Source organism: Tupaia chinensis, unplaced genomic scaffold (genome assembly GCF_000334495.1).
Source record: "Tupaia chinensis unplaced genomic scaffold, TupChi_1.0 Scaffold000618_1, whole genome shotgun sequence".
Taxonomy (NCBI): Eukaryota; Metazoa; Chordata; class Mammalia; order Scandentia; family Tupaiidae; genus Tupaia; species Tupaia belangeri.
In genome coordinates, this window is record NW_006160138.1 from 1,468,049 (window position 1) to 1,486,461 (window position 18,413).

Consider the following 18,413-nt stretch of genomic DNA (forward strand, 5'->3'; position numbering starts at 1 on the left):
AAAAGTGATAAAGATGAACAAAACAAGGGAAACAAAAATAAATCATTGAGTGATCTGATCTTTAGTTTAAAAGCTGAGACTACGTAAAAGGAAATACCAAACACAACAAAGAAGTTTATTAGAACCTTCAGAAGTTCAGTCATCTTTAAGATAAATGTACTAATAGTTTTAGGGTAGGAAAATTGCCAAATTTTTTCCAATCGTGTTTTTCTCAAGTTAAAAAAGTAAACATCCTATTTCTTTCTTGAAGAGACATTCTTTTGCTGAATGTTGAAAACTGTTTAATCAGCAATCATTCTGATGTAGTTACTTCTTAAATAGTAAAACAACGACAGCAGCCTTTTTGTTTAGGCTGTGTAGTTTGCTTTAAGAGAGAACTGGATATATTTTACTTCTAAAAATACAATGTTCTGTCTTTTTAAAAAAAAATGTTAAAGTTCCGTTTTGTAGTTACTAGTTTTTGATGACAGTGAAAACTCTTATGCTGGTAAAACTGGAGTTTTTCCCATTAAATAAATTACAGACATCCCCTCTATTCCTGATTTACATTTTTTTAATTCCTAATTTACTTTTCATTATTTTTTTTTCAAGAGATTTCTGCTATAGGGCACATGTACCTGCTGGGCAGACGGATACAGAGAGACAGAAAGTGAGAAATCACCCCCCAGAAGGGAAGGCCACACCTCAATCCCTTCTCCTCTGTTCTCCTCTTGGGTCTTGGGCATGTACGCACATACACCCAGTGTGAGTTTTAAGCTGCTGGGTCCAGGACTTGAACTGTGGTTGACTATGTGGGAATCCAGTGACATAACCATTATACCATATGCTGGTCCCTACTATTACTATTTTTTAAATGTCTTGACAGAGGAAGAAAAATTAAGTGTTGTTGAGCAAAATAGGCTATTTCAATAAGACCTATAATAAGAAACAGCATAGGATTGAGGTGGTAGGATTTGACTCCATTATATTATCTTAATGCCTATGCATTTTTTAATATTTCACTTCCTAAGTTTTTTGTCTAGTGGGTGTACAATCCAAGTTATGTGTTAATGTAATGGCATCCCAACTAATCTCACAGATATAAATTTATGAGAAACTGAGGGTCTTTAGAGGGTATATATTGGTGGTTAAAGACACCTTCTATAGAGGAAGACAATTCCTCTATGCTACTTATAACCTGCATGACCTTCAAAACATTATATAACCTCTCTATATCCCTCATTCCTTGTCTGTAAAAATAGTCTGTTATGAGGGAGGATTGAAGAATTAATATTTTAAAAGCACCTAAGATGATGCATGGCATGTGTTTCCTACGCTGTGTTTGTGAAATAAAGCTCAAAAATAAATTGAAACTATTACTTCAGCTGTGCAAGGACACATGTTTCTTTGTTACTGGTAGGTGGACGAACATTTCAGAAGTTTCTCCATGTAGTCTCACATTACTCATGAGACAGTCAGGACGTTGACTTTGGCAGCAGACAACATGGGATGTGAAAACAAACCCTTCAACAAAATGATGAGGTCACTTATCATTGTGACATGATCTCCAAGATACCAAGAACACATGGAGTCTTTGAAATACACAAAATCTATCCAACTATTAACAGATAGAATTGAAAGAAGAGAAACTGAGACAGAAGAATCAGATGCAAAAAGTTTGTCTAGTACAATCTAATAAAGAAATAGAAGGGAAACAATCTATGAAAGATAGTTCTGATAACAAGTAGTTTTCACAATACAGGTTGTAGCATAACAATTTGAGTATCTATTTCCTACCTTCAGTGTATTTTTTTAAATTTAATAATGGTGAAGGAATTGTGCTATTATTCCCTAACATTACTTACTTTTAAATTATTCTCAGTTTGAGGGAGGAATAAGCTCCCTTGGTGGGACAAACAGTGTCTATGGAAAGTGGCTGATGGCTTAGGAAAGTGGGCACAATTACACTAGTGAAAGGATTTAGGTTAGTCTAGGGATTTGGTTGCTATCCATTCAGCACCACCATTCTACCAGATTAAATAAAACAAAACTCAAGGAAACTTATGGAATCCAAACTTATTAAAATATATGGGATGAATTGATTTTCCAGTGTTGTACTTTAAAAATACAGGTAATCTAACATCAGCTAGACGAAAGAAGACTCTGAAAAAGCATTACAATTTTAATACTTCCAAAGCTTGTTCATAGACATTAATCTTACTTTAAGCTGGTAAAATACGCAAAATGATTCTATTACAGCACACATCTGGGTGAACTGACATTCTCTCCCACCATTTAATAAACAATTGAATGGCAGAGACTACCTGACCAGCTTTCAGTCTTTCTTCCCACCCCAACTCCCAATCCCCCACCCACCACTGACTAGACATATGTGCATTCTCCAGAGAGACAGAGAGAAAAAGGAAGTGAAAAAAGCACCTCCTATGGGGAATGGTCATACCACGAATCCCTCTCCAGCTCTCCCTCCTTTAGGGATTTCAGGCACACATGCATTTGCCTGGCATGTTTTTCAAGCCACCAAGTCCAGGACACGAATCATGCAGTCTGCCATGCAGGATCCAGCCACCTTACCCACTACACCACTAAGTGGCCCTATTTTTGTTGTCATTGTTGTTGTTGTCCTTGCCAAAGGGAGTGTGCGCCTGAGAGGGAAAGTGAAAAATCACCCCATGGGAGAGATAGCCATGCCACAATCTCTCCTCCTCTATTCTCCTCTTGAGAACCTGGGCACGCACACACACATGCCTTCATGATCCTCAAGCCACCAGGTCTGGGACTCAAACTATAGTCAGCCATGTGCGAATCCAACACTTTAACCACCATGCCACATGCTAGTCCTTGTTTTTGTGGCTTTTAAAATTATTTATTTATTTCTATTTTTTAACTTTTTTTGATATAGGGCATGTGTGTTTGCCAGAGAGGAGAGAGATAGAGAAAGGGAAAGTGAGAAATAATCCCTAGGACGATGGCCACACCCCAATCCCATCTCCTTCATTCTCCTCTTGAATTGTTGGGCATGCAAGCACATGTACCCAGCATGATTTTCAAGCCATTCGGTCCAGGACCCAATCTATGGTCAGTCAGGTGGGAATTCAACCACCTTAACCAACTGCTGGGCCCCTATATTTTTTTGTTCTTAATGGGGGTGTCAGAGGTGACGTTTTTGCATTGTATCAGTGTAGCTAAATTGGGACTACATGTGCCAGAATTCCTGTTCCCTTCATAGATCCAGTTTGGCTTGGGCCTTGGAGGGCATATATAAGGTGGAAGTATAGCCATGTTCTTTGTATCTCAAAAAATTACTAAATTCAACCCCTAAATCTTTTCATTATTCAAGGTCACTTAGTCTAGGAAAAAACTACTGATAGCTTAGTCATTCAAGAGCACTTTTTATCCATAGTATTCACTATACTACATGTATCTTGGGAAGTTGTTTTTGGAATGCTACATTAATTTTCAGTGAAATTTATGAGAGTTCTAAACTTTTAACATATGCATTCTCAGTGAATTTAGATATCAAGTTAACAAATATTAGCTATACTTCTTTCCTCGATTGTCAGAGAACTGTTTCATAAGTATATAATTAGATAGGTTAAGACCATTTAAGTAATCTTTCTAACTCTAGCTTTACATAGACACAAATTAATATCAGACTTTAATAATGTGTTGGAAATTCTTGTCAATAAAATATCACTTTAAATATGAATAAGCAAAGTAAAATAATTCGTTTCTGAAATTAAAATTTTTCTGAGCATCCTGTATTTTATTTGCCCAGTGTAAGGAAAAATGCAAAGGAAAAGCAGGCTTAATGCTCTCTATAAAATAAGGGAAGAGATTTCCTTTGCTTTATTCTTAGAGTCCCTACCTTATAAAAGACCTTAGTATTTGATAGAAAGTGGAAGACTGAAAGATTTACTGCGAAGCAAAGCAAGCCAGACTATCAAAGAGAAGTATTGTATGTCCCTTCTTAATATATACTGAATGCCTGCTCTCTATAGCAGAAACTGAAAGATTGGAAATTATAAAAGGATGGAGAGCAACTGTGGGTACTAAGACAGTGTGGGAAAAGGGCAGGAAATGGGCAAGAGTGAGATGGAGGGAATCAAGGGGGAAAAGAAACAAAATATTTAAGGGACACAAAAATGTTAATGATAATGTGTATTATAAAATCTTTAACTGGATTAATTTACAGGTTTTTCATCCTGGGAAAATTCATTTAGCATGCTGTAATGATATACAGTGACTGAATGTCTGAAAAAAAAATACAACAAATCTGTTTTTCCTCTGAATGAAGCCAATTAGCTAATCCAGATGATCACCTCAATTACTAGGTGAATCTAGGACAAACTGTGTTACAAATGATGTTGTCAAGTCCTCTTATTTGAGGTCTAGTTATTTTTTTTTAAAGGATATATAATTTTGGGGGAACTTGGATATTAAAACAGTGAGATTTAAGGGGCATGAGGTGCTGTGGCAACTCCTACAGGTGTGACGGCTGGGCTGGCCCATGTTGTTGGAGCAGGAATTGCATGGTTCCTACACACAGCATGACTCTCCCGATCACCTTCAGCTTCTATGGCTCCTCCTGGGTTATAAGTGAGGGAGGGAAAAAGCTTACCCAGCCAATTGCTCCCATTATCAAGTTGGAGATTCATTGGTTCTGAGAGACCCACATGAGCTTCTTTTCATCCTGGTGGCTTCTACATAGATTATCCTTGCTGATTTCAATTTGCAGTCTTCCTTCACATCACATCTGTTTTTCCAGCTGCTGCTGTGCAGCTTCAGGCTCTCATTATAGACAGAAATGACAGCTTCACCTAGACTGACCAGCTGTATAAAGTAAAATTCTTATCAGAAGAGATGTATGTATGTATGTGTGTGTTTATATGTTTATATGTATATACACACATACATATATACACACACACATATATACACACGTGCACATGTACACACATATCTATGCACATATACATACATATATACACATACATACATACACACACACACATATACACATAAATATATTCGCCATAGCCATGGTGCTTTTCTAATTGATCCATAATTGATGAAGACAATTAACTATGGAGGGAATGCATACATGCATGAGAAAATCTTCATTTTATAGATGAAGCAACTGATCATGGAGAATTGCTTACTGCTAAGTAATAATAAATGTACAAGAGGAAGACTGAAGCTGGCTGCCTTTCTGACCAGGGTTCTCTGCTGCACCATGATGCCTCTGCTAGACCATCCTATTTACTGCCTGCTATTCAGAGGAACAGCGTCTTTGCCGGTGAATCCCTAATATCATCATAAAAACTCCATTGACGTGTGAGAAGAGGTCCTGCCCACACTCCATGAACAGAGTTGTACCAAGTTAAGACCAATCTAGTTTAGGACAAGCATGCCTTTCAGAGGAAAGAAAAGCCCTGAGAAGCAATTATTATGGACTCTGTTACCTACTTAGAAAAAATGGACTCACATCTAAATCAAAGAATTCTCTCATTACTAATTAGCTTCTTTGAAAGGAAATAAGTGTATTGTAGAAATATATCCACTCCAGTGTTTATTGTGATACTTTAACTACCATGATGCTGAATCAATCTAAGGGTCCATCAAAGACAAATGGATAAAGAAATTATGGTGTGTATGTTTGTGTGTGGAGAGAGAGAGACATATACCCACAATAGAATAGTAAGCATCCATTTAAACAAGTCCTGTCATTTGAAGCAATATGGGTAAGGCAAACGGAAATAAACCAGGCACAGAAAGAGAAAAACCTTATGTTCTTAATCCTATGCAGAAACAGAAAATTTGACCTCATACCAGAGAGTAGAATGGTGATTAATGGGAACTAGGAAGTAGGGGAGGAATTCTGGTTAATGAATACAAAATTGCAGTTTAGATAAGAGGAATAAATTTGTGTTTTATAGCACCACAGGGTAGCTACAGTTAACAATAATGCATTGTGTATTTTGGAATAACTGAAAGAGAAGAGTTTGCATGTTCCCAAAACAAAGTAACAATAAAGGTTTCCAATCAAGGGTATGCTAATGACCTCATTTCATAGTTACACATATTGATATGCTGAAAAATCACTCTGTATGCCATACATCTGTACAATTATGTGAAAATGTAAATAATAGAAATCAGCTCCTTCAAGCTCTTCCATTTTCCACATTCTCTTTTAAATTCTCCTCCTTTCCCGGAATCCATACCAGGTAAGGGGAAATGGTCCAGTCTTAGAACTATATTCCAAGTGATTTGGAGGAGAGGGTGACCCAATAAGCACCCTGTATGTAACCCATTCTAAATCACTCTGCTTCCATCCTCACACCAAGAACCTTGCTGTCTAGCCACACTGAGTTTGTCGTATTTTCCCAAATATTTCTACTCAGGCAAACACCTCTTCTTCAAATTAAAATACAGTACCACTTCCCCTGTGAAGCTTCCCTTAATTCCCAGGTATAGTTAATTTTTCTGCCACTGTCCTCCCTTGCTGGGCTTTGACTCTTCCAATGACAAGGACCTCATGGATTGATCTTTATATGTGTAGTGCCCAGCAGATTGAGTCGCTGTCCATCGACCAGGCAGAAAGGCGATGCTATTTGGTCAATTCATGAAACCAAAGTGCAGAAGACACCAACGTTCTGACTTCTCAATGATGACATGGTTACTCAATGTTTTTATTTTGATGTCCAAAGCAATCGGGTTCGCAGTGCTGCGTTAATGGTATAGCAATTATCATGGTATTCTTTCGTGCATAATCAATACGCTAATTGTATCCACACACACAGCATGGTGACTAAATAACCAATGTCTCCAGGACACGAAGTCAGACTTTTCCTTCTCAACCTGCTAGTTCTGCTCACCCTGTACTCCTGTGCTGCTATTGCATAAGTTGCACGACAGATTGCAGCCAAATTCCATACATAGCTGGAGAAATAGTGCTCATTGTTTATAGCGGAGTAACAGGGAAGAGTGACTGCGCAGGAGGAGCACACATAAAATATTCTGCCTTCAGCCATCTAAGGCATGTAAACTTCCTGGTTTCTATCATACTTGATTCCTGTGAGTGTAAAACACAAAGATTTTACTCCTGTTTGGGTTTGTTTGGGTCTGTTTATTGGCAATTTTTCTTTATTCAGTTGTGTCTTTGTGTATTTCTTTGGCTTTCAAACTCCAAGTGTAAATGCTTTACTCTTTCTTCTTTTTCTTTAAGAAAAATTTTTGCTATAGGGTGCGTGCGCTCACTGGAGAGACAGAGACAGAAAGCAAGAAATCACACTCCCCTCTCCCCCTCCCCAGGAGGATGGCGACACCATAATCTCTTCTCCTCCATTCTCCTTTCAGAATTTTGGGCATGTACACACATGCGCCTGGCATGAGTTTTAAGTCACGGGGTCTGGGACTCAAACTACAGTCTACTATGTGGGAATCCAATGACATAACAGTTACACCATCTGTTGGTCCCTCTGCAAATGGTCTCCTCTTATACTCAGCACAATATGTTATTTAATGTAGTTAAATAAAATTTGAGTCATAAGAAAACAAAACCACCTTCTAGTCTCATAAAGCCTAAGTTTAAATACGTGTAACACGTATCTTAGATACTTTGTTTAGTCACACCACGTTCTCCTTGGGTGTTAGTTCTGAACACCCACAAGTTGGCTTACTTCTGATCCAAAGGAAAGACAGGCTAAACACACAAAAGGAGCAGCCTTCTCGAGGCAACAGTTTTGGTGCATAGCTCAGAGTCTGTCATATCCTGGTAACTTCCCAAATTTTAGTTGCAAATGGAAGGACTTTTACTGTGCTCTGTGTAGGCCTCCATATCTTACAAGAGCATTAAAAGGTTAGTAAAAAGCCTGATTAGCTCGTCAGGGTAGCCAAGCGTGTCTTTGGGTGCTAATTGGTGAGAGCCAGTAAACTCTTGTTTTGCAAACCCCATGTGCCTTCTTCTGTAGAGAACCTTGACTCAGAGACCTACTGAGCAATTCTGGGGTCGGCCATGAGGCCAGGTGCCTTGCTTTATGAGGTTACTTTGGATTATTTTCCTGAAGTAGGGACAGAATGTCCTGAATTACCCATTATTTGGATCAGTCTGACATGAGATGAGAGGCGCACATAGTTGTGAAAAGACTGGCCAAGTTTGTGGGTGAGTAGATATTTTTCTGGGGTGGAGCCAACCAGCTAATCAAATAGTAACTAAACCCAGGAATTTTGTCTTATGAAAAATCATCTTCTAATAGTGTTTCTCAAAACTTTCCATTAAAAAAAAAAAAAAGGCACAAGAAAAGTAAGTACATTACCCTTAACCTTGCCCCAAATCCTGGGAGATTGAGGATGAAAAACAAAGGACTGGGCCCAAGCTCAAAAAATTCCAGTCATAATTTTTCCTTAAAATGGATGCTTGTCTTGAATTATGCTCTATACGTTTATATCTTCATTACAAAAAATAATAATAATAATTATTTAAGCTGCTTATCAGTTAAATTTCTTGATTTCCCCTATCCAAACTGCTGAGTTAAATGAATGCTTCCAAAAGGTACACAGGGTTTATCATAAAGCTTCTCTAACTCCTGTATAACACTCCTACTAGGATCATCATTCTTGGACGTAGGACTAGCCACATGAAAAATAAACTATTTGAAAATATAGGAGAAAGAGTATGGTAGCCAAAATATATGATATAGATAATGAGATTAATGGAAAAGGAAAGAATGCCATGGAAGGCTGGGTGTTCATTTTTCAATGAAAATAAATCATTTTAGGCTGGCACCATTCCTTAGGGATTAATAGAGCCAGATGCCACATGGCTGCAATGGTTCAAATCCTTGTCCTGGTGGCTTGAAAATCAAGCTGGGCAGATGTGCATGCAGGCTCGAAATCCCAACAGTGTAGAGAGATGGACAAAGGACCGTGGAAGACCAGGCCCCATTGAGGGTGTTTTCTGCATCTCCCTCTCTGTCTCTGATGAGAGCACACATGCCTTCTGGCAAAAAAAAAAAAAAAAAATCCTAAAAATAAATAACTTTCCTTTTGACCAAGTTGCTTTATTAAAAAGTTTTAGCACTAAAAAATGTTGTGTTAAGTTAATGATGTTTTCATATGCAAATTTTTTAAGGCAGATTCATTTTGTGAAACTTAAAATGTATATAATTGGTTTTTCTTTTCTTCTAAAGAAACAGAACCTTGGGGCCAGCAGTGGCATAGTGGTTAAGGTGCTGGACACTCCCACATGGCTGACCACAGTTCAAGTCCTGGGCCTGGTGGCTTGCTTTCTCACTTTCCCTCTCTCTCTACGTCTCTCTCTGATCAAATTAAAATAAAATGAATGAATAAATAAAATAAAAAAAATGAAACAGAAGCTTGACTGTCATTTACTGACATGGTGGTGAAGGTGACTGGATCCCACATGACTGACTGAGAGAACGGTTCGAGTTCCAGACCCAGCAGCTTGAGAAACACAGCAGGAGTGTGTACGTGCATACCCACAATTCTGAAAGGAGAAATGGAAGAAAAAGGATTGTGGTGTAGCCATCCTGCTAGAGAGATGCTTTCTCACTTTCCCTTTCTCTCCTCTCGCTCTCTCTCTCTATCTCTCTCTCTCTTTCTCTCTCTCACTCTCTCCAGTGAGCACATGCACCCTACAGAAAATATAAAAATAAAAAATAAATAAATAAACTGAAGCTTTAAACATACGATGTCTATTAACTGGCAAAACCCAATCAGGGTGAAACGCCCTGTGCTAATGTGATGGTTAATATTTTCCGTTTATTTATTCATTTCTACCATGAGTGAGAGAAGCAAAGAGACATGAAAATAAACAAATATACAAAAACCACAGAGAGACAGCAACCCAAACAGGGTCTCAACATTGCCATCTACTCCCAACCTCAACCAGTCCCTGACCATGGGCACATGCATGCTCAGTGAACTCAGCAGCGAAAACTCAGAGCCTTCCCTGAGGGTCAGCCTCTCTGAGTATGATGTTTTACTGCTATGCCACTGTCTGGTCCCTGTGATGGCTAATTTTATGTGTCAACTTGACTAGGCCCTGGTGTCTAGTTGTTTGATCAAACATCAGTCTAGATGTTGCTAGGAAGATATGTGATAATGAATATTTACAATCAGTAGACTTCAAATAAAGCAAATGATCTTCCACAATGTAGGTGGGCCTTATCCAATCAGTTGACAGTGTTAAGAGCAAGAGCAGATTTCCTGAAGAAGCAATGCTTCCTCAAGCCTGCAACATGGAAACCCTGTCTGTTTCTTGTCTTCTGGCTCCTCTGCAGATTTGGACTCACTGCAACATCACTTCTTACTAAAATATCCAGCCTGCCAGCCTGTCCTACAGCTCACAGACTCACCAGCCCCCATAATCATGTGAGCCAATTTCTTAAAATAAATCTTTCTGTTGCTTTTGTCTCTCTAGAGAATGCTAACTAATATAGTTACCAAACTATAGTGGAAAAAAAGAACAACCATTGCAAGGACACTGTCAGAGTGAGCTTCTGGCAGAGGAAAATCTTATAATAAAGTTCATAGTAAAAACAATATTGCAGAGCCTAGAAGAAGCTTTTAATTCCAAAAGCATACCCAGGACACCAGCATGCCACAATCTTGGCCATCAACTTCTTGCTTTCCGGGAAAAAGTTCAATTGGTTGGTGTGCTAATCCTACTTTATGTTATCATAGTGTTAGACCATTGCTTTGCCTTAATTATTTACAGATTTGCCTTTTCCTGCCAGACTGGGGGCAGGAAGAACCTTCTTTGTTATCTCTGTACTCAGACTATCTAGGACAGCAGTACCCAATAAATAAGTACTGGTTGCATGAGAAAAAGGTTGTGATTTAAAATAGACTAAAATAAAATAAAATAAAATATAAAAGTTGCCAAAACAAAACATGGTTTTTGTCATGTTTGCTAAAACATACTTTTCCTTAAAAAAGAGAAATAGCTGAATGCTTGATTTTAAGTTAGAAAAAGAACACATTTTATTAAATATAATCTAAAGCCATTTGAAATCTTTAAAACTATACTCATATAAATTGTAATTTTATTGTCTGTTGTTGACATTGACCAATATATTTAAAAAAACTATACTCATAAAAGTAAAATAAAATTACAAATTGAGATAGTATTTCTGAAATACGTTAAGGTAAAAATCACCTTCTTTATGTCGAGTTGTTGGGTAAATCTAATTTGGAGTTATTTCCTACTCAGAAGATTGACTTTTTAAATTTTTCCTTTTCACCTGTGGACAGTGTCAGTCTATTTTTAGGAGGAGGTGAATGTAGAGCCAAAGTAACTGGGAAAACATTTAATAATGAAAGTACCTATTAAATTGCTATATATGTTTTGCATTTGATCCTTGATTTTGGAGTAGAAAACCCTATAGCAAGAAGTGGAAAAAACTACATCCCATCTTTTTCATTTAAAAGTAGCTATAAGAAAAATAAAGTCATCTACCCCTTGTGTTTAACAGAGTGAAGTACAAAGCCCATGGTTCATGTGACCTAAAGAATGATAATAAAGAGAATTCTCTCTCAAGCCTCCAGAGGCTGACCAGCTAACAAAGAAAGATATAACTGTCCGGGCACAGCAATCTTTCATGCGAAGCATTTCAAATGTAGACAAATCACTTTTTCACCTCCAAAACTGGCTCATGGGCCTAGAAACATTATTAGAAAATGACATACTCAAGTTTATTTTACCTTCAACAGAGATGAGCATTTATTACCATAGTTCTCAGCAAAGGGACCACTTGGCAATGTTAACCCAGATGGACTAATTGTTACTAAACTTTGAGAAAAGAGCACATCCCAATCAGGAGAGAGGTGTTTGGGTAAAGCCTTCTAATTATTGTGTTTCCTATCCAAGAAAGCAACTTTCACTCTGTAGCTGCCTGTCTGTTGGCAACATCTGGGATAAGCCAGAGAGCACCCGACGGCTGAGTTGATGGGAGTTATGATCCTTTACCAGCCTCCTGTTGGTGAGCATGCCATTAGCCTCAACACAGTCTTGGTGTTACAATACCTTTTCATTTACTCCTCTGGCTTACCCAGAGGAGTCATCTCCTAATTTACTTCACCATCTGCCTGTCCTTTGGAATGCTCTTCTTCACTTCCTGTCTACCTACTCAAACCTGCATCTGCCCTGGTCATTACTCTCACAAGTTTAAACTTATTTCAATCATACTGGCCTCCGCACTGTTTTCTCTTTTTTTCTCTCTCTCTCTTAATTAACTTATTTATTTCTTCTAGGAGTGAGAGAGAGAGAGTAAACACACCTTCAATAGGGTGTTGAGCCTGTAATCCACCCTCAGCCAATCCTAGATCATGAATGCAAGTGTGCTTGGCATACTCAGGAAGGTGTCCAGACACGGACTTGGAACCTGCCTGTGACTCATCTTTGTAGAGCATCACCTTTTACTGCTGTGCCACTGTCCAAACCCTCCGTGCTATTTCTTGAACAAGTCATGGGCATCCCTGCCTCAAAGCAGCTCCATCAACCCAAACTGACCTTCTCCAAGATATCCAAGTCACTCATTCTGTATCACACCTGAGTCTTTGATCAGCCATCACCCCTTTAGTGAAGCCTTCTTTGGTAGTACAATTTGTAAGTGTGTACCTGTGAAAGGTATCGTTGGAGACAGTGTCCTGTGATCTCCATCTCCTGGTGTTCATGCCTTTGTATAACCCCCACCACAACCTCTTGAGTGTGAATTGGACTAACGGACTCATTTCAGATTAATAGATTATGGCCAGATAGAGGAAATAGCAGTGTTGTGATTAGGTTAGAAAATGACTCTGGCCCGCGTCTTGCTATAATGGAAACCAGCTGCCAGGCAGTGAAAGTCTCAAGTGACAAAGGACTGAAGGTGAGTTCTTGTTAACAACTTTCTTGTTAACAACTGAGGCAGAGATGACCACCTGCTCCCCCACCCCCACCCAACTGCCCATGAAGGAGCCAAATCCTGCCAAACACCTGGAGAGTGATCTTGGAAGAGGATCCTTCCCTAGATGAGGCTACCGATCCCTACAGTGTCTGTGGACACTTCCACTCAACATGTGTGAGATCCTGATCCAGGAAACCAGACAAGCCTGGATGCTTGATCCACAAAGCTGAAAGAGAAAAATACTCGCTATTCTAAGCCACGAAGTTTTGGGTTGCTTGTTACACATGATCAATAACTAATACAATACTCTTATTCCTTTGTCTTCCCAAAACACACATGATCCTCTCCCACATTTTGTTTTAGTCTATATTACTTATTACTTTTCATATTTTGCTTGTTAATAGTCTCCCCAATTTTTACTAAAATGTAAGATTCACAAAGGTAGGTTTTTCTTTGACTTTTTCTTTTCATTGATCTATCCTTAATGTCTAATCAATGTCTGGCACAGAATAAGCAATCAATAAATTTTGTTAAAATACACAAACAAATATATTACTCTACGATAATTTGTTTTTTTTTTTCTTTTTTCTATCCTTAAATTTCTCAAGAAAGTGGTTTCACTGCTCATAATCTCCCACCCAACCTTCAAGTTTAAGAATGTTTTGTCGCTTAACACATATTTGCTGAGAGAATCATGAATTCATGTGTGAAAAATATCTCTTGTTAAGTACAATACCACACAAATCAAGGAAATGACCAGAAGACCCAATCTCTCAAGTATCATACAGTGGATAAGAATTTAAAATGATAGTGACAAAATACAGAATAAATAAATAATCAAAATTCTAATTATTTTTCCACAAATAAAATCACCCTTCTTAAAAAAGTTAACTTTTTTTTCACAATATTTTAGCAAAAAAGAGTGGGGGGGTGTAACAAATGGCATAGTGGTTAAGACACTGGACTTCCACATGGCCAACCATGATTCCAGTCTTGGATCCCAGAGCTTGAATCTCATGCCAGGTGTGTGTTTGTGATGCCCAAAATCCCAAGAGGAGGATAGAGGAGAAGGGATTGCAGTGTGGCCACCCCCTCTGGGATTTCTCACTTTCTTTCTCTGTCTCTCCAGTGAGCCCATGTGCCCTATAGCAAAAATCTCTCTCAAAAAAAAAAAGAAAGAAAGAAAGAAAGAAAGAAAGAAAGAAAAAATGAGTAAAGTTTCCTCTATTCTAGAAGAAATGATTTTATCAATGTGACATAACTGTATATTCTTCAGTGTAAGTAGTCACCTTAGTATCAGTCATGGGGGTGGATTCTTAAAGCACAAGGCTGTGACCATGTAAAATGGTACGGTAGTGAGCAAAGGCAGGCACCCAATTGGGGAATTACAACCAAAATCTACAGGGAAAAAGTCACTGTCAGGTGTATAAGGATAGGGCCTTATTTTACAAACACAACTATGCCTGATAAAGAAACCAAAGGGATCTCTGCAGACTTGTCTTTTCTCTTTGTATCAAGCCCATAGCTCTTAGAGTCAGTGTTATTAGTTAAGGTGGGGAATAGTGTGGACATGGGGAACACGTGCATTTTGAAATTCAGACAAGGCCAAGTTGGTACCAAGGACTCAGAGAAGTTATACAACTTTTCCAAGATTACACAGCCAGAAAGTGGAAAAATCTAAGCTTCACCTATAAAATGAATATAATATTAATAGCTTCTTTATAAGGTTGAGGTGAAAACCCAATAAATACAGTATTTTAGCATTCAGGACATAGTAAGCACTTAAATGCTTGTTCTCCTCCCTCCCATAGAAATATTTATAGTCCATGTGATACTTGAAATAATGAAATTTCCATCCACTATTGCTAAAGTTAGGTTTGAGGCCACATTCTCTAAATCTAGGAAACTAACAGAATATTCAAGTATATATTTCATTCGGGGGGCAAAAAAAAGAACAGTTTGTTCAAGTGGTAGATTTAGCAAATTTAACAAATACATGGATTGTTCTGGTGCCAAATATTCTCTTTCAATACCCTTTATAGATCTATTATTTCTGCCCCCCCAATTGCATTTGCCAATTTCTAGTTTCCAACCAATTTTTATCCAAGTCTTAACTTGTATTCCCCACCAACCTATATTATGGAAGAAACATACTTTTCCAATGCCCTTGAAACTCTTCTTCTCCGCCAAGTCAAAATACTTATTTAAAAAGTGTATTAATGGGATCAGCGCATGGTATAGTGCTTAAGTTGCTGGACTTCCACATGGTTGACCATGGTTTGAGTCCTGGACCTGGTGACTTGAAAAATCACAATGGGCATGTGTGTGTTTGTGCTCAAAATCCCAGGAGAAGAATGGAAGAGAAGGGAATGTGGTGTGGCTATCCCTCCTGGAAGGGAGATTTCTCACTTTTCCTCACTGTCTCTTTCTGTGTCTCTCTCAAGTGAGTGCACATGTTCCATGGCAAAAACCTAAAATAAATAAATTAATTAAATAAAGTATTAAGATAGCCTGTTGTCATAGTCTTGTTTCTATGAGTTTTGTAATGTTTTGGATTAATCACAATTCTTATGTTCTAAAAATTTGTATAAATAGAATGACATGTATCAGCTGTTTGAGTTCTTGTACTCTCTCTTCTTCCTCCCCTCTTTTCCTCCTCTCTGCCTCTTCCTTCCTTTTTTCCTCTCTCTCTCCTCACCTTTTTGATTTGAACTCTGGACCCTGTTCAGTTTTAAACCACTTTTTGGCTTAATTTCAGGAATTCTTTAAATGTATTCTATAAAGTAGCTGTAGTCTAGATACTTCATGTTATTGGTTAAAATCTGACTTAGAAAATGACTGGTCTACATTTCCCAGGGTAGAGTAGCAAAGATATATTAACATATTTTTTTCTTCATAAGGATCTGTCTCATCTTGTCGTTGGGTACTATTCAGTCGAACTACTCCAATCCCAATTTCCTGAGGACATTTCAGTCTGCACTTTAGTCAATGAGAGTACAATGCAAATTATCAAAATTCATGTGGTTTATAGAGAAGTTCTTGTTTACCACCTAAGTCCACCAACAAATAAAACCATGTATTTATGTATATTAGAGAATTCACAGCATCCAAAGAAAAAGGATTTACAAGTTCACACTTTTCTGAATAAACGTTCAAGGCCAAAAGTCCTAAGATTTGAATAGCCAAGAAATAAATTTGTAAAGGGATGAATGTAGATACACTAGGAATAAATTCTTTACTTCAAATTGATGTTACAATACATTCAGAAATATAGATGTTTTACTTTCTCTTGCATCATAACATACAACTCTGAGAAAAGGTTAACCTGGTTTTCTTCAAGCTTCTTAAAGAGGAGTATAAAATGCATATGTTTTAATGCTCGAAGTTACATATTCATAAATATCTATAAATATTCAGGCTGCAATAACCTGGTTTTAAAAGAAGCTATAGAATACACTGTATGGTATAGCTATGACAAAGTCACTTTTAAATATCTACATGTATTGTATCAGCAAGTAAGGGCTGATACACAGATTCTGTAAACACCAGTGCAAAACTGCTTGTGATCAACACTTCAAAGAATGTAGGAAGATGACACACTGACTCTTACTTAAAGCACTCAGATAAGAAATTAAATGATCGTGATTACGTTTAATTCAACATTGGTGTTTGCATGCCTGGACACAGCATTGTTGATTCCACAGGCCAGCAAGAGCAGAACATAGACTGAAAGATTTTGTATAATAGCAAAAATAAAGCAATGCTTACCTTTATTCACTCTCCCCACAGAGAACCTACAAACTGGGTGCTCTCAGCTGGATAATGGTAAGAATGTTCTTTAGTTAATAATAAAGGAAAGTCCCAGACATCAAGAACCTGGGTTAACCATTGACAGTGGTTTGTTCCTACAGTTCTACCCTGGGAATCTACATAGGTAGCCCCTGGCATCGTATAAAGCAGGCGATAGCCAGTCAGCTGAAACAGTGATTACCTCACTGCCTCTGTACCTCTGGAGGAAGCACAGTGTGAAGGTCATTCAAGTACACTCTGACTAAGTTTTCACTTAGCCTGGGATATAAAGGAGGAAAGAAGATTTTCAAAACTTGAATATGCTCAACAGTGCCAGTAAGTGACTCAAATATTTGCAAACAGGTCATTGGTAGCTAACCTATGGAAACATTCGTGCCAGTTTTCAGACTGCATGTGAAAAGTGCCAAGAAACCCCTTTCACCAGAATTCTGTCTACATCTTAGCAGGTGAAGATAGGGATCGCATGTCAATAAAAACTGGCACAACATCTCCAGGAAAAACCAAGCATCCACTCATTCCTATCCTCAGCATACCCTGAATGATGATGTAGCCCATGCAGCACACTTCCAAAGAACTGGCATCCACACCTGTTTAGCCCTGATAAACTGGAAGACAGAGACTGGGGCTTGAGAGCCCTCTTTGTTCCAACCCCAGAAATGATAGCTCAGCACTGAGAGGGTAAGTCAAATGCAGTCCTTCTCAGATACATAAAATGTTGAAGTGGTCATGTAATAAGGCTGGCACACCAGAAGCCAGAAACTTGAGAGGTAAGAGAAAAGGTGCATCTAAAGTCTTAAACTCCGGAGAAAGATCCAGAAATGTAAAAGTCAGCCACGGGAGACCAAACAGACTCAAGCTCTTCAGAACCTGTAGGAGATGTATCCAGGAATGCTCAATAGGAGTACTTTGCTGGCAAGCAATTAGTATTTTCCTTTGCTTCAGAGAGCGCTGGTAGCCAGGAGGTCTAGGAGGCCATACCTGGCATGGTTAACACTTCAAATTTAAGAGGGCTTTTCTAGGTTTTTGATCATAGTTGCTGTTTAGGGGTTGTTTGGTTCTTGATTTTTTTATTTTTAAAACATGAACACTTGGAGGATGTAAGATTGGATTTTGATGCTGATGTCGTCATGAGCTGTCTGACACCGAGAGGCTGTTTTACCTTTTGCATTCCAGTTTTCCCACTTGTCAAAGGGGGATGATAATAATATTAACAACGCCCACCCTAGATAGATAATTAGTGCTCCAAACTATTAGTTGTCATAGGTGTTGACAATTCTGATGGGAGCACATATTTTGCAACCTGTCACGTGACACCTGCAGGAGAACTGAACACTCCAAGAGACCTGTATTTTGGTCACCCATAAATGTCAGGAAAGCAGAGGACCCAGGTTACCTTAATCTAGCAAAAATGTGTAGACTAGATAGATTTATATTTCCACATGAATCGAGGTACTATTTATTGGGATTCATCCAAAATAAGTCTAGCTTAATAGCTTAGTGAGTATTATCATTTATGCTGCTTAATTACTGGCTTGTTTGCTGAGTTCCTCTTCTGAATGTTCCAACTCCAAGAACTTTGCAAAGGGCACAAGATATCCATGATGCCCTCTGCTCTGCAAGAACAATTTCAGGAAAGGTAGCTTTGTGTGAGTGAGTGTTTGGATTGATCTGAGAAGAAGCATCTAAACACAACAT

At 38.2% G+C, this 18,413-nt stretch overlaps 1 protein-coding gene across 5 annotated transcripts in view; it reads right to left on the reverse strand.

Annotated features, from left to right (window-relative positions):
• KCNJ16 (potassium inwardly rectifying channel subfamily J member 16) overlaps nucleotides 1-16,813 on the reverse strand; it is a 65,102-nt gene extending 48,289 nt beyond the window's left edge. For 3 of the 5 annotated variants that reach the window (XR_001371171.2, XR_003551149.1, XR_001371172.1), the window contains exons 1-2: nucleotides 16,677-16,813; nucleotides 4,619-4,830 (exon numbers count right to left, since the gene is read on the reverse strand). The gene's annotated coding sequence lies outside the window, so the exon portion shown is untranslated. The remainder of the gene's footprint in view (nucleotides 1-4,618; nucleotides 4,831-16,676) is intronic. The other 2 variants (XM_006158978.3, XM_006158976.3) reach the window with 2 other exon arrangements.
• Between the last annotated feature and the right edge of the window lie 1,600 nt (nucleotides 16,814-18,413).